The sequence below is a fragment of the Mustelus asterias genome, unplaced genomic scaffold (assembly GCF_964213995.1).
Source record: "Mustelus asterias unplaced genomic scaffold, sMusAst1.hap1.1 HAP1_SCAFFOLD_1901, whole genome shotgun sequence".
In the NCBI taxonomy this organism is placed as follows: domain Eukaryota; kingdom Metazoa; phylum Chordata; class Chondrichthyes; order Carcharhiniformes; family Triakidae; genus Mustelus; species Mustelus asterias.
The window spans coordinates 57,877-71,918 of record NW_027591846.1 but is presented as its reverse complement, the minus strand read 5'-3'; the positions used below and the strand labels follow the sequence as shown (position 1 = coordinate 71,918).

Genomic DNA, 14,042 nt, shown 5'->3' with positions numbered 1-14,042 from the left:
CACCCATTTCACGCTGACTGCCTCCCACTCGGACCTGTGCTCCTGGAAGCTAGTAGTACAGTTTTAAAAATTAACCAGCCACGCTGTGTGAGTGAGCCTCATGTTTCAACCCCTGGACCTCCACACGTCCCAGGTTATCTTCCATTTATTCCCCATTACCCTAAACCCTCCCACACCCACACGTGAGCCTCCCCCACCCACACTCGCTCCCCCACCCACACCCGCTCCCCCACCCACACCCGCTCCCCAACCCCCACCCCCTTCCCCACCCACACCGCCTCCCCAGCCCCCACCCCCACCCCCTCCCCCAACCCCCAGCCCCCTCCCCACACACTCACCCCCACCCCCTCCCCCACCTCCAATCCCTCCCCCACCTCCAATCCCTCCCCCACCCCCACCCCTCCCCCACCCACACCCCCTCCCCACACACTCACCCACACCCCCTCCCCCACCCCCCCAGCCCCTTCCCCACACACTCACCCCCACCACCCCCAGACCCCTCCCCCACCCCCTCCCCCACCCTCACCCCCTCCCCAACCCCCACCCCCTCCCCCACCCACACCCCCTCCCCCACCCACACCCCCTCCCCAACCCCCACCCCCTCCCCCACCCACACACCCTCCCCAACCCTCAACCCCACCCCCTCCCCCACCCCCCCAGTCCCCTCCACACACTCAGCCCCACCCCCTCCCCCACCCCCACCCCCACCCCACCCCTCCCCCACCCACACCCCCTCCCCACACACTCACCCACACCCCCTCCCCCACCCCCCCAGCCCCTTCCCCACACACTCACCCCCACCCCCCAGACCCCTCCCCCACCCCCACCCCTTCCCCCACCCCCACCCCTTCCCCCACCCCACCCCCACCCCCACCCCCTCCCCCACCCCCACCCCCTCCCCCACCCCCACCCCCTCCCCCACCCCCACCCCCTCCCCCACCCACACCCCCTCTCCCACCCACACCCCCTCTCCCACCCACACCCCCTCTCCCACCCACACCCCCTCTCCCACCTACACCCCCTCTCCCACCCACACCCCCTCTCCCAACCCCCACCCCCACTCACACCCACACCCCCTCCCCAACCCCCACCCCCTCCCTCACCCACACCCCCTCCCCAACCCCCAGCCCCACCCCCTCCCCCACCCCCCCAGCCCCCTCCCCACACACTCACCCCCACCCCTTACCCCACCCCCACCCCTCCCCCACCCACACCCCCTCCCCACACACTCACCCACACCCCCTCCCCCACCCCCCCCAGCCCCCTCCCCCACCCACGCCCCCTCCCCCATCACCCCAGCCCCCTCCCCCATCACCCCAGCCCCCTCACCACACACTCACACCCACCCTCATCACCCCCCCCAGTCTCCCCCCCCCACCCACGCCCCCTCCCCACACACTCACCCCCACCCTCAGCACCCCCCAGACCCCTCCCCCACCCACACCCCATCCCCCACCATCCCCAGCCCCCTGCCCACATACTCAACCCCCACCCTCACCCTCCCCACGGCCCCAGACCCTTCCCCCACCCACACCCCCCAGCCCCCTCTCCCCAGCCCCCTTCCCCCAACACTCACCCCCCACCCCCGCCCTCACCCTCCCCCACCCTCCAGCCCCCTCCCCCACACACTCATCCCCTCCCCCACACACTCACCTTCTCCCCCCGCCCTCACCCTCACCCACCCTCCAGCCCCCTCCCCCACACACTCATCCCCTCCCCCACACACTCACCCTCTCCCCCCTCCCCCTCCCTCACCCTCACCCACATCCCTCAGCCCCCACCCCCACAGCTCCCTCCCCACACACTCACCCCCTATCCCACTTTCACCCACACCCCTCAGCCCCCTCCCCCACACACTCACCCCCTCCCCCTCCCTCACCCTCAGCCACATCCCTCAGCCCCCATCCCCCCAGCCCTCTCCCCCCACAGTCACCCCCTCCCCACCCTCACCTGCACCCCTCAGCCCCCACCCACCCAGCCCTCTCCCCCCACAGTCACCCCCTCCCCACCCTCACCCGCACCCCTCAGCCCCCTCCCCCCACACTCATCTCTTCCCTCACCCTCCCATACCCTCCAGCCCCCTCACCACACACTCACCCCCACCCTCATCACCCCCCAGCCCCCTCCCCCAACACTCCCCCCACCCTCACCCACACCCCCCAGCCCCCTCCCCCCCAGCCCTCTCCCCCCCACACTCACCCCCTCCCCCACCCTCACCTTCACCACACCCCTCAGCCCCCTCCCCCCCAGCCCCCTCCCCCCACACCTCCCCCCCACCCACACCCTCACCCCACCACCCCACACCCCCACCCCCCCCACCTACCCCCCATCCCTAATCTCATCCCACACTCTCACTCCCACCCACACCCCTCATTACCCCCACCCCAGCCACACCCCCTCCCCTTCCCCCCAGCCTCCACACCAACCCCCATACCCTCCCCCAAACTCTCAACCCCCTATCCACAAACTCTTCCGTCACCTCATCGCCCACGCAAACCACCCCGCAACCCGGTTGGGAATGAGGTGGGTTGAGTAGATTGAGTGTGACTGGGGAGCATTTAGGGAAGAGTGATCATTGTTTCCCGAGGTTTAGGCTGACTATGAAAAAGGACAAAGAACATTCCAGAGTGAGAATAATTAACAGGCCAAGCTGCTTCAGGGAGGTCAGAATGGACCTGGGCCAGAGAACGGGAGTCAGGAAAAGCACTGGCTGGACAAGAGGTGATCTTTAACCAAGAGATTTCATCCAACCCATTCCCCAGAGACATTGGATACTCACGGGTGACAGTGTCCAACACTGATGGTGACAATTCCCCCAAAGAAATCCAGGTACCTGCGACCTTCCACATCCCACAGCCACTGCATGTGTCCCTGGTGGATCAGCAGGGGTTTACTGTAGTAAGTCATCGCAAAGGGAGCAAGGTTCTCTCTCCGAATCCTCATGATTGCATCGTAAGAGAGACCCTGCAGATAGAACACACAGCAGCCTCAGTAATCCCCCAGTGTCCAGACTGACCCTCCCCACCAACCCCCCTCCCTCAACACCCCTCACTATCCCTTGGTCTATCTCCCATAACATTCCTCCCTCACCCTCCATCCTCCCTCTTTCAATCATCACCCCCATTCCACTCCTCAAAGTGCCTGAATTATCCATCGCACTTACTGTCTGTCTCTGTGCCTGTCTCTATGTCTCTGTGCCTGTCTCTATGTCTCTGTGCCTGTCTCTATGTCTCTGTGTCTGTCTCTGTGTCTGTCTCTGTGTCTGTCTCTGTGTCTGTCTCTGTGTCTGTCTCTGTGTCTGTCTCTGTGTCTGTCTCTGTGTCTGTCTCTGTGTCTGTCTCTGTCTCTGTGTCTCTGTGCCTGTCTATCTCTGCTTAGTGACATTTATATAGACAGAATGGTCAGTATATACTTTCTCAAGTAAGGAGACCAAAGCTGTACACAGTACTCCAGGTGTGGCCTCACCAGCACCTTGTACAGCTGCAACATAACCTCGCTGTTTTTAAACTCCATCCCTCTAGCAATGAAGGGCAAAATTCCATTTGCCTTCTTAATTACCTGCTGCACCTGCAAACCAACTCCTTGAGATTCCTGCACAAGGACACCCAGGTCCCTCTGCACAGCAGCATGCAGCAATTTTTTACCATTTAAATAATAGTCCATTTTGCTGTTATTCCTACCAAAATGGATGACCTCACATTTACCAACATTGTACTCCATCTGCCAGACCCTCGCCCACTCACTTAGACTATCTATATCCCTTTGCAGACTTTCAGCGTCCTCCGCACACTTTGCTCTTCCACTCATCTTAGTGTCATCTGTGAATTTTGACACACTACACTTGGTCCCCAACTCCAAATCATCTATGTAAATCGTTAACAATTGCGGTCCCAACACTGATCCCTGAGGCACACCACTAGTCACTGATCGCCAACCAGAAAAACACCCATTTACCCCCACTCTTTGCTTGCTGTTAGTTAACCAATCCTCTATCCATGCTAATACATTACCCATAACACCGTGCACCTTTATCTTATGCAGCAGTCTTTGGTGCGGCACCTTGTCAAATGCCTTCTGGAAATCCAGATACACCACATCCACAGGTTCCCCATTGTCCACTGCACATGTAATGTTCTCAAAGAATTCCACCAAATTAGTCAAACATGACCTGCCCTTCATGAACCCATGCTGCGTCGTCCCAATGGGACAATTTATATCCAGATGTCTCGCTATTTCTTCCTTGATGATAGATTCAAGCATTTTCCCTACTACAGAAGTGAAGCTAACCGGCCTATAGTTACCCGCCTTTTGTCTACCTCCTTTTTTAAACACTGGCGTCACATTTGCTGTTTTCCAATCTGCGGGAACCACCCCAGAGTCCAGCGAATTTTGGTAAATTACCACTAGTGCATTTGCTATTTCTCCCACCGTCTCTTTTAGTACCCTGGGATGCATTCCATCAGGACCAGGAGATTTGTTGGGCATGACCTCCCTTTGACGAAGCCATGTTGACTATCCCTGATCAAGCTTTGCCTCTCCAAGTGGAGATAGATGCTCTCCTTCAGAGGTTTTACTAATAGTTTCCCTATTATTGATGTGAGACTCACTTGTCCATTGTTCCCTGGTTTGTCTCTACAACCCTTCTTAAATAGCAGAACCACATTAGTTGTTCTCCAGTCATCTGACACCTCCCCCGTGTAAGAAGTCTCACAACACCAGGTTAAAGTCCAACAGGTTTATTCGGAGTCACGCTCCTTCGTCAGCTGAGTGAGGAATTGTGTTCACAAACAGGGCATATAAAGACACAAACTCAATTTACAAAATAATGGTTGGAATGCGAGTCTTTACAGGTAATCAAGTCTTAAAGGTACAGACAATGTGAGTGGAGAGAGGGTTAAGCACAGGTTAAAGAGATGTGTATTGTCTCCAGACAGGACAGCCAGTGAGATTCTGCAAGCCCAGGCAACTCGTGGGGGTTACAGATAGCGTGACATGAACCCAAGATCCCGGTTGAGGCCGTCCTCATGTGTGCGGAACTTGGCTCTCAGTTTCTGCTCAGCGACTCTGCGCTGTCGTGTGTCGGGAAGACCGCCTTGGAGAACGCTTACCCGAAGATCAGAGACCGAATGCCCGTGACCGCTGAAGTGCTCCCCAACAGGAAGAGAACAGTCTTGCCTGGTGATTGTCGAGCGGTGTTCATTCATCCGTTGTCGTAGCATCTGCATGGTCTCCCCAATGTACCATGCCTCGGGACATCCTTTCCTGCAGCGTATCAGGTAGACAACGTTGGCCGAGTTGCAAGTGTATGTACCGTGTACCTGGTAGATGGTGTTCTCACGTGAGATGATGGCATCCGTGTCGATGATCCGGCACGTCTTGCAGAGGTTGCTGTGGCAGGGTTGTGTGGTGTCATGGTCACTGTTCTCCTGAAGGCTGGGTAGTTTGCTGCGGACAATGGTCTGTTTGAGGTTGTGCGGTTGTTTGAAGGCAAGAAGTGGGGGTGTGGGGATGGCCTTGGCGAGATGTTCATCTTCATCAATGACATGTTGAAGGCTCCGGAGAAGATGTCGTACCTTCTCCGCTCGTTCCCCGTGGCCAGAGAGGAATTGAAAATTTGGGTCAGAGCCCCTGCAATCTCCTCCCTTCCCTCCCACGGCAGCCTGGGACACAATTCATCCGGACCTGGAGATCGATCCACTTTTAAGTCTGCCAACACCTCCAATACGTTGTCCTCCCCGATGTCAATTTGCTCAAGAACCTCACAGTCTCTCTCCCTGAATTCCACACCATCGTCCTCATTCTCTTGGGTGAAGGCGGATGTGAAATACTCCACTGTGTGGAGTTTGCACATTCTCCTCGTGTCTGCGTGGGTTTCCTCCGGGTGCTCCGGTTTCCTCCCACAGTCCAAAGATGTGCGGGTTAGGTTAATTGGCCAGGTTAAAAAAATTGCCCCTTAGAGTCCTGGGATGCGTAGGTTAGAGGGATTAGTGGGTAAAATATGTGGGGGTAGGGCCTGGGTGGGATTGTGGTTGGTGCAGACTCGATGGGCCGAATGGCCTCCTTCTGCACTGTAGGGTTTCTATGGTATTCAACACTCGACCAATGTCCTCTGGCCCCACCCACAGATTGCCCCCTTGTTCCCTAATGGGCCCCACTCTTTCCCTGGTTATCCTCTTCCCATTGATATACTGAGAGAATATCTTGGGATTTTCCCTACTTTTACCAGCCAGAGCTTTCTCATATCCCCTCTTTGCTTTCCTAGTCGCTTTCTGAAGCTCCACCCTGTACTTTCCATACCTCACTAAAGCCTCCACTGATTCGCTCCCCTTGTACTTTTCAAAAGCCTTTCTTTTCCTTCTCATTGTATGCTGAATATCTCTGGTCATCCATGATTCTCTGGGCTTGTTATTCCTCCCTATCACCCGAGAGGGAACATGTTGGGCTGCACCCTCCCCATTTCCTTTTTGAATGCCCCCCACTGCTCTTCTGCAGATGTTCCCATTAGTAGCTGTTCCCAGTCTACCTTCACCAAATCCTGTCTTCTTTTACTCAAATCCTCTCTCCCCCAATCCAAAACCTTTCTTCCAATGTGTCTATTTCCTTGTCCATAACAAGCTTAAATTGTACCGTGTTGTGATCGCTATCACTAAAATGCTCCCCCATCACCACCTCAACCACCTGTCTGGCTTCATTCCCCAGAACCAGGTCCAGCACAGCTCCCTCCTTGTGGACCCTCCACATATTGATTTAAAAAGTTTTCCTGTACACATTTCACAAACTCTACTCCATCCCACCCCTTAACACTGTGAATATCCCAGTTAATGTTGGGAAAGTTGAAATCACTGAATATAATAACCCTGTTGTTATTGTTTTTACACATCTCCACAAACTGAGCACATATTTGCTGCTGAATATCCCACTGACTATCTGAAGGTCTGTAATAAACACGTGACTATGTGACTGCCTCTTTCTTATTCCTAAGCTGTATTCTCAAAGCTTCATTTGATGCCCCCTCCAAGATATCATCTCTCCTTCCTGCAGTAACTGACTCCTTACCTAATAATACAACGCCTCCTCCTCTTTTACCCCCTCCTCTGTCTCGCCTGAAGATTCTATATCCCAGAATATGGAGTTGCCAATTGTGTCCTTCCTTCAACCATGTCTCTGTGATGGCGAAAATATCACACTTCCACGTGTCAATCATTGCCCTCAACTCATCCGTTTTACCTGCAATTCTCCTGGTGTTAAAGTCGAGGCAATCCAGCCTGGCCTCACTCCCTTGAAACTTAATACAGCCGCACTCCCTCTGACTGCTTTGTTTTGCTGTATGATTCCGTGCCCTTATTCTGCTAAGTCTCCTTACCCTGCCAAATTAGTTTAAACTCCTCCCAACAGCACGAGCAAAACATCCCATTTTGTAAACCTCTATCACATCGCCCCCCAGCCTCCGTCGTTCCAGTGAGAACAAACCAAGATTCTCCAACCTCTCCTCATAGCTAATGCCCTCCATATCAGGCAACATCCTGTATCCTCTCCAAAGCCTCCACATCCTTCTGGTAGTGTGGCAACCAGAACTGTATGTTAAATTCCAAATGTGGCCTAACTGAAGGTCTATACAGCTGCAAAAAGACTGATCAATGAAGGTAAGCATGCCGTACGCCTTCCTGACTACCTTATCTACTTGTGTTACCACTTTCAGAGAACTGTGGACTTGTACACCTAGATCCCTCTATGCTAATGCTTCTATTGGGTTCTGCCATTTACAACATGCTTCCCTCCTGCATTAGACCTTCCAAAATGCATCACCTCACATTTTTCCGGATTTAATTCCATCTGCCATTTCTCTGCCCAAGTCTCCAGCCTATCAATATCCTGCTGTACCCTCTGACCATCCTCCTCCCTATCCACAGCTCTCCCAATCTTTGTGTCATCCGCAAACTTACCAATTAGACCACCTACATTCTCCCCTAAATCATTTATATATATTACAAACAGGGATCCCAACACCCATCCCTGTAGAACATCACTGGTCACAGATTGCCAGAACAATGCCCTTCCACCGCTACTCCATCTTATATGACCGAGCCAGTTCTGTATCCACCTTGCCAGCTCACCTCTGATCCCGTGTGACTTCACCTTCTGCACCAGTCTGCCATGAGGAACCTTATCAAAGGCCTTACTGAAGTCCATGTAGACAACATCCACCGCCCTGCCGTCAGTAATCATCTCTGTCACTGCCTCAAAATCTCAATCCATTTGTGAGACACAGCCTTCCCTTCACAAAGCCATGCTGCCGATCACTAATAAATCCAATATGTTTCCAAATGTGAGTAAATCCTGCCTCGATTTCCTGGCCATGATGTAAAGCTCACTGGCCTGTAATTTCCCGGATAATCCCCATTGCCCTGAAACAAAGGAACATCATTGGCTGTTCTCCAGTCCTCTGGGACCTCTCCTGTTACTAAAGAGGATATACGGATTTTATACAAGGCCCCAGTAATTTTCTCCCTCACCTCCCTCAGTATTCTGGGATAGATCCCATCAGGTCCTGGGGACTTGTCTACCCGACACCTTTTTTATATTGACCTGCCCTAGAATATCAACCTCGATGTGAGACTTCTTACTGTGCTTACCCCAGTCCAACGCCGGCATCTCCACATCTAGAATATCAACATATCCTTCTCTAGACACACCATCCATCATGTCCTTCTCCTTTGTGAATACTGATGCAAAGTATTCATTAAGGACCTCACCCACTTCCTCCGGTTCCATGTATAAACTCCTTCCTTTGTCTTTGAATGGACCCACCCTTTCCCTCGCGACTTTCTTGCTCCTTATGTACGTATAAAATGCCTTGGGATTTTCCTTAATCCTGTTGCCAAGTACATTTTATGGCCCCTTTTAGCTCTTCTAACTCCTTGATTAAGTTCTTTCCTGCTTCCTTTATATCCTTTGACAACTCTGTCTGTCTTCAGTTTCCTAAACCTCACTAAGCTCACAATTTCTCTTGTCATCCAAGATTCCTGAATCTTGCTATCCTCATCCTTCATTTTCGTAGGAACATGCTGGTCCCAAACTCTAATCAACTGGCCTTTAAAAGATTCCCACATGACAGATGTGGATTTCGCCTCAAATAGCCATTCCCAATTTAAATTTCCCAGTTCCTGCCTAATACTATTGTAGTTAGCCTTCCCCCAATTTAATACTTTCACTTGAGGGCTACTCTTATCCTTGTCTATAAATAACTTAAAACTGTCAGAATTATGATCATTGTTCCTGAAATGCTCCCACATTGAATGTTCGATCACCTGGTCAGACTCATTTCCCAATACCAGGTACAGTATCATATCCTTCCCTATTGGGACTATTTACATATTGCTTCAAGAAACCCTCTTGGACGCAACTAACAAATCTCCCCCCCCCCCCGCCCCCCCCCCCCCCCCCCCAAACCAAACCTGGTATTAAGAGAGTCCAAGTCATGGGGAAGTTAAAATCACCCACCAGAACAACCCTGTTGTTTTTACATTTTTCCATAATCTTTTGATTTTAATTGATTTTTGATTTGATTTATTATTGTCACATGTATTAGAATACAGTGAAAAGTATTGTTTCTTGCGCGCTATACAGATAAAGCATACTGTTCATAGAGGAGGAAACGAAAGAGTGTAGAATGTAGTGTTACAGTCATAGCCAGGGTGTAGAGAAAGATCAACTTAGTGCAAGGTAAGTCCATTCAAAAGTCTGACAGCCGTAGGGAAGAAGCTGTTCTTGGGTCGTTGGTACGTGACCTCAGACTTTTGTATCTTTTTCCAGACGGAAGAAGGTGGAAGAGAGAATGTCCGGGGTACGTGGGGTCCTTAATTATGCTGCCTGCTTTGCCGAGGCAGTGGGAAGTGTAGACAGAGTCAATGGATGGGAGGCTGGTTTGCGTGATGGATTGGGCTACATTCACGATCTTTTGTAGTTCCTTGCGGTCTTGGGCAGAGCAGGAGCCCATACCAAGCTGTGATACACCCAGAAAGAATGCTTTCTATGGCGCATCTGTAAAAGTTGGTGAGAGTCGTAGCTGACATGCCAAATTTCCTTTGTCTTCTGAGAAAGTAGAGGCATTGATGGGGTTTCTTAACTATGGTGTTGGCATGGGGGGGGGAACAGGACAGGTTGTTGGTGATCTGGACACCTAAAAACTTGAAGCTCTCGACCCTTTCTACTTCGTTCCCATTGATGTAGACAGGAGCATGTTCTCCTTTACGCTTCCTGAAGTCGATGACAATCTCCTTTGTTTTGTTCACATTAAGAGAGAGATTATTGTTGCCGCACCAGTTCACCAGATTCTATCTCATTCCTGTACTCTGTCTCATCATTGTTTGAGATCCGACTCACTACGGTGGTGTCGTCAGCAAACTTGAAAATCGAATTGAAGGGGAATTTGGCCGCACAGTCATAGGTGTATAAGGAGTATAGTAGGGGGCTGAGAACACAGCCTTGTGGGGCACCGATGTTGAGGATGATCGTGGAGGAGGTGTTGTTGCCTATCCTTACTGATTGTGGTCTGTGAGTTAGGAAGTTCAGGATCCAGTCGCAGAGGGAGGTGCCGAGGCCCAGGCCACGGAGTGTGGAGATGAGTTTTGTGGGAATAATGGTGTTGAAGACTGAGCTGTAGTCAATAAATAGGAGTCTGACATAGGTGTCCTTGTTATCTAATTGTTCCAGGATTGAGTGCAGGGCCAGGGAGATGGCGCCTGCTGTGGACCTGTTGCGGTAGGCAAGCTGTAGTGGATCCAGGCATCCAGGAGGCTGGAATTGATTCGTCCACATAGCTCTTCCTCTATCTCTCACTCGCTGTTGGGAGGCCTGTAGTACAACTCCATCCTTCCTATCACTGAGCTTTACCCATATGGCCTCGCTGGATGAGGTCTCCAAGCTGACCTCCATCAATACAGCTGTAATATTCTGCCGAATTAGTTATACAACTCTCCCACCCCTTTTACATCCCTCTATCACGTCCGAAACATCTAAACCCTGGAACGTTTAGCTACCAGTCTTGTTTCTTTCTCAACCAAGTCTCTGGAATAGCTACAACATCATAGTTACATGTGCGAATCCGAGCTCTAAGTTCATCTGCCTTTACTGTTATACTCCTTGCATTAAAACAAGTATACTTTAGACTGCAAGACCCATTGTGTTCAGTAACCTCTCCTGTCTGTTCTTCCTCTTGGCCGTACTGGCCTTAGTCTCTAACTCCTCGGTCATTTCACTGGCTAATCTACTGCTCTGGTACTCCCCACCCACCACCCACCACCCACCAACCCCCCACCCCTCACCCCCACCCCCTCCCCCACCCCCCCACCCCTCACCCCCTCCCCCCTCCCCCCTCCCCCCCTCCCCCCTCCCCCCCTCCCCCCCTCCCCCTCCCCCACCCCTCCACCCCCCACCCCCTCCCCCACCCCTCCACCCCCCCCACCCCTCACCCCCCACCCCTCCACACTAATTGAAATCATCCAGTGCAACACAAATTCAATAAAAGTCTGGAATTAAAAGTCTTTCTGTTTTTTATGAGCCTGTGCCTCTATTTCTGTCTGTCTGTCTCTCTGTCTGTATCTATCTCTGTCTCTGTCTGTCTGTATCTATCTCTGTCTCTCTGTCTGTATCTATCTCTGTCTGTCTGTATCCATCGCTATCTCTGTTTGTCTATCTGTTGTAATGGCTTTAATGAGGTCTTTGAGGTTGGATTCTTGGAGTATGAGCTCCCTGATTGAGTTGCCTGTCCAATCAGGGAGCCTCACCTGTATATAACTACAGGAGTGTCAGGTCCACTGACCGTCCGGATTCGGACTGTGTCCCTGAAGCAGTAGAGTCATAGAGGTTTACGGCATGGAAACAGGCCCTTCAGCCCAACCTGTCCATGCTGCCCATTTAAAAAAAAACCCTAAGCTAATCCCAATTGCCTGCATTTGGCCCATATCCCTCTACACCCATCGTACCCATGTAACTGTCTAAATGCTTTTTAAAGGATAAAATTGTACCCGCCTCTACTCCTGCCTCTGGCAGCTTGTTCCAGACACTCACCATCCTGTGTGTGAAAAAATTGCCCCTCTGGACACTTTTGTATCTCTCCCCTCTCACCTTAAACCTATGCCCTCTAGTTTTAGACTCCCCTACCTTTGGGAAAAGATATTGACTATCTAGCTGATCTGTGCCCCTCATTATTTTATAGACCTCTATAAGGTCACCCCTCAGCCTCCTACGCTCCAGAGAAAAAAGTCCCAGTCTATTCAGCCTCTCCTTATAACTCAAACCATCAAGTCCCGGTAGCATCCTAGTAAATCTTTTCTGCACTCTTTCTAGTTTAATAATATCCTTTCTATCATAGGGTGACCAGAATTGCACACAGTATTCCAAGTGTGGCCTTACCAATGTCTTGTACAACTTCAACAAGACGTCCCAACTCCTGTATTCAATGTTCTGACCGATGAAACCAAGCATGCCGAATGCCTTCTTCACCACTCTGTCCACCTGTGACTCCACTTTCAAGGAGCTATGAACATGTACCCCTCGATCTCTTTGTTCTGTAACTCTCCCCAACGTCCTACCATTAACTGAGTAAGTCCTGCCCTGGTTCGATCTACCAAAATGCATCACCTCGCATTTGTCTAAATTAAACTCCATCTGCCATTCGTCAGCCCGCTGGCCCAATTGATCAAGATCCCATTGCAATTGGAGATAACTTTCTTCACTGTCCACTATGCCACCAATCTTGGTGTCATCTGCAAACTTACTAACCATGCCTCCTATATTCTCATCCAAATCATTAATATAAATGACAAATAACTGACAAGTGGGCCCAGCACTGATCCCTGAGGCACACCGCTGGTCACAGGCCTCCAGTTTGAAAAACAACTCTCTACAACCACCCTCTGGCTTCTGTCAAGAAGCCAATTTTGTATCCATTTAGATACCTCACCCTGGATCCCGTGAGATTTAACTTTATGCAACAACCTACCATGCGGTACCTTGTCAAAGGCCATGCCAAAGTCCATGTAGACAACATCAACTGCACTGCCCTCATCTACCTTCTTGGTTACCCCTTCAAAAAACTCAATCAAATTTGTGAGACATGATTTTCCACTCACAAAGCCATGCTGACTGTCCCTAATCAGTCCTTGCCTCTCCAAATGCCTGTAGATTCTGTGTCTCAAAATACCTTCCAACAATTTACCCACCACAGATGTGAGGCTCACTGGCCTGTAGTTCCCAGGCTTTTCCCTGCAGCCCTTTTTAAACAAAGGCACAACATTTGCTAATCTTCAGGCACCTCACCCGTGACTTTCAATGATTAAAATATCTCAGCTCGGGGACCTGCAATTTCCTCCCTAGCCTCCCACAATGTCCTGGGATATACCTCATCAGGTCCCGGGGATTTATCTACCTTGATGCGCTTTAAGACTTCCAGCACCTCCTTCTCTGTAATATGTACACTCCTCAAGACATCACTATTTATTTCCCCAAGTTCCCTAACATCCATGCTTTTCTCAACAATAAATACTGATGAGAAATATTCATTTAGGGTCTCACCCATCTCTTGTGGATAAGCACATAGATGACCTTGTTGATTCTTAAGAGGCCCTAATCTCTCCCTTGTTACTCTTTTGCCCTTTATGTATTTGTAGAAGCTCTTTGGATTCTCCTTTGCCTTATCTGCCAAAACAATCTCCTGTCCCCTTTTTGCCCTCCTGATTTCTCTCTTAACTCTACTCCTACATCCCCGATACTCTTCAAGGGATTCACTTGATCCCAGCTGCCTGTGCATGTCATGTGCCTCTTTCTTCTTCTTGACCAGGGCTTCAATATCCCGAGTGGGCTGGAGTTTGTAAATAAAGGGAATCTGGTGAAGGGACACTGGTCTCTGAGGAGTTATTTCAGTGGCGATGAGGGAAAATAATGACGCTGAGGAACTTGCTTGCTAACAGCTGTGACACATTGGGGGGGAAGCCAGTTTCAGGCATCAAGCCTCTGTTTGGGACACTGAACTCTGTTGACCC

The 14,042-nt window shown here is 51.3% G+C and overlaps 1 long non-coding RNA gene across 1 annotated transcript in view; it reads right to left on the bottom strand.

Annotated features, from left to right (window-relative positions):
* Window positions 1–2,779: 2,779 nt before the first annotated feature.
* LOC144488984 (uncharacterized) overlaps window positions 2,780–14,042 on the bottom strand; it is a 31,418-nt gene continuing 20,155 nt past the window's right edge. The window contains exon 3 of the long non-coding RNA XR_013496808.1: window positions 2,780–2,964. This is a non-coding gene — a long non-coding RNA (uncharacterized LOC144488984). The remainder of the gene's footprint in view (window positions 2,965–14,042) is intronic.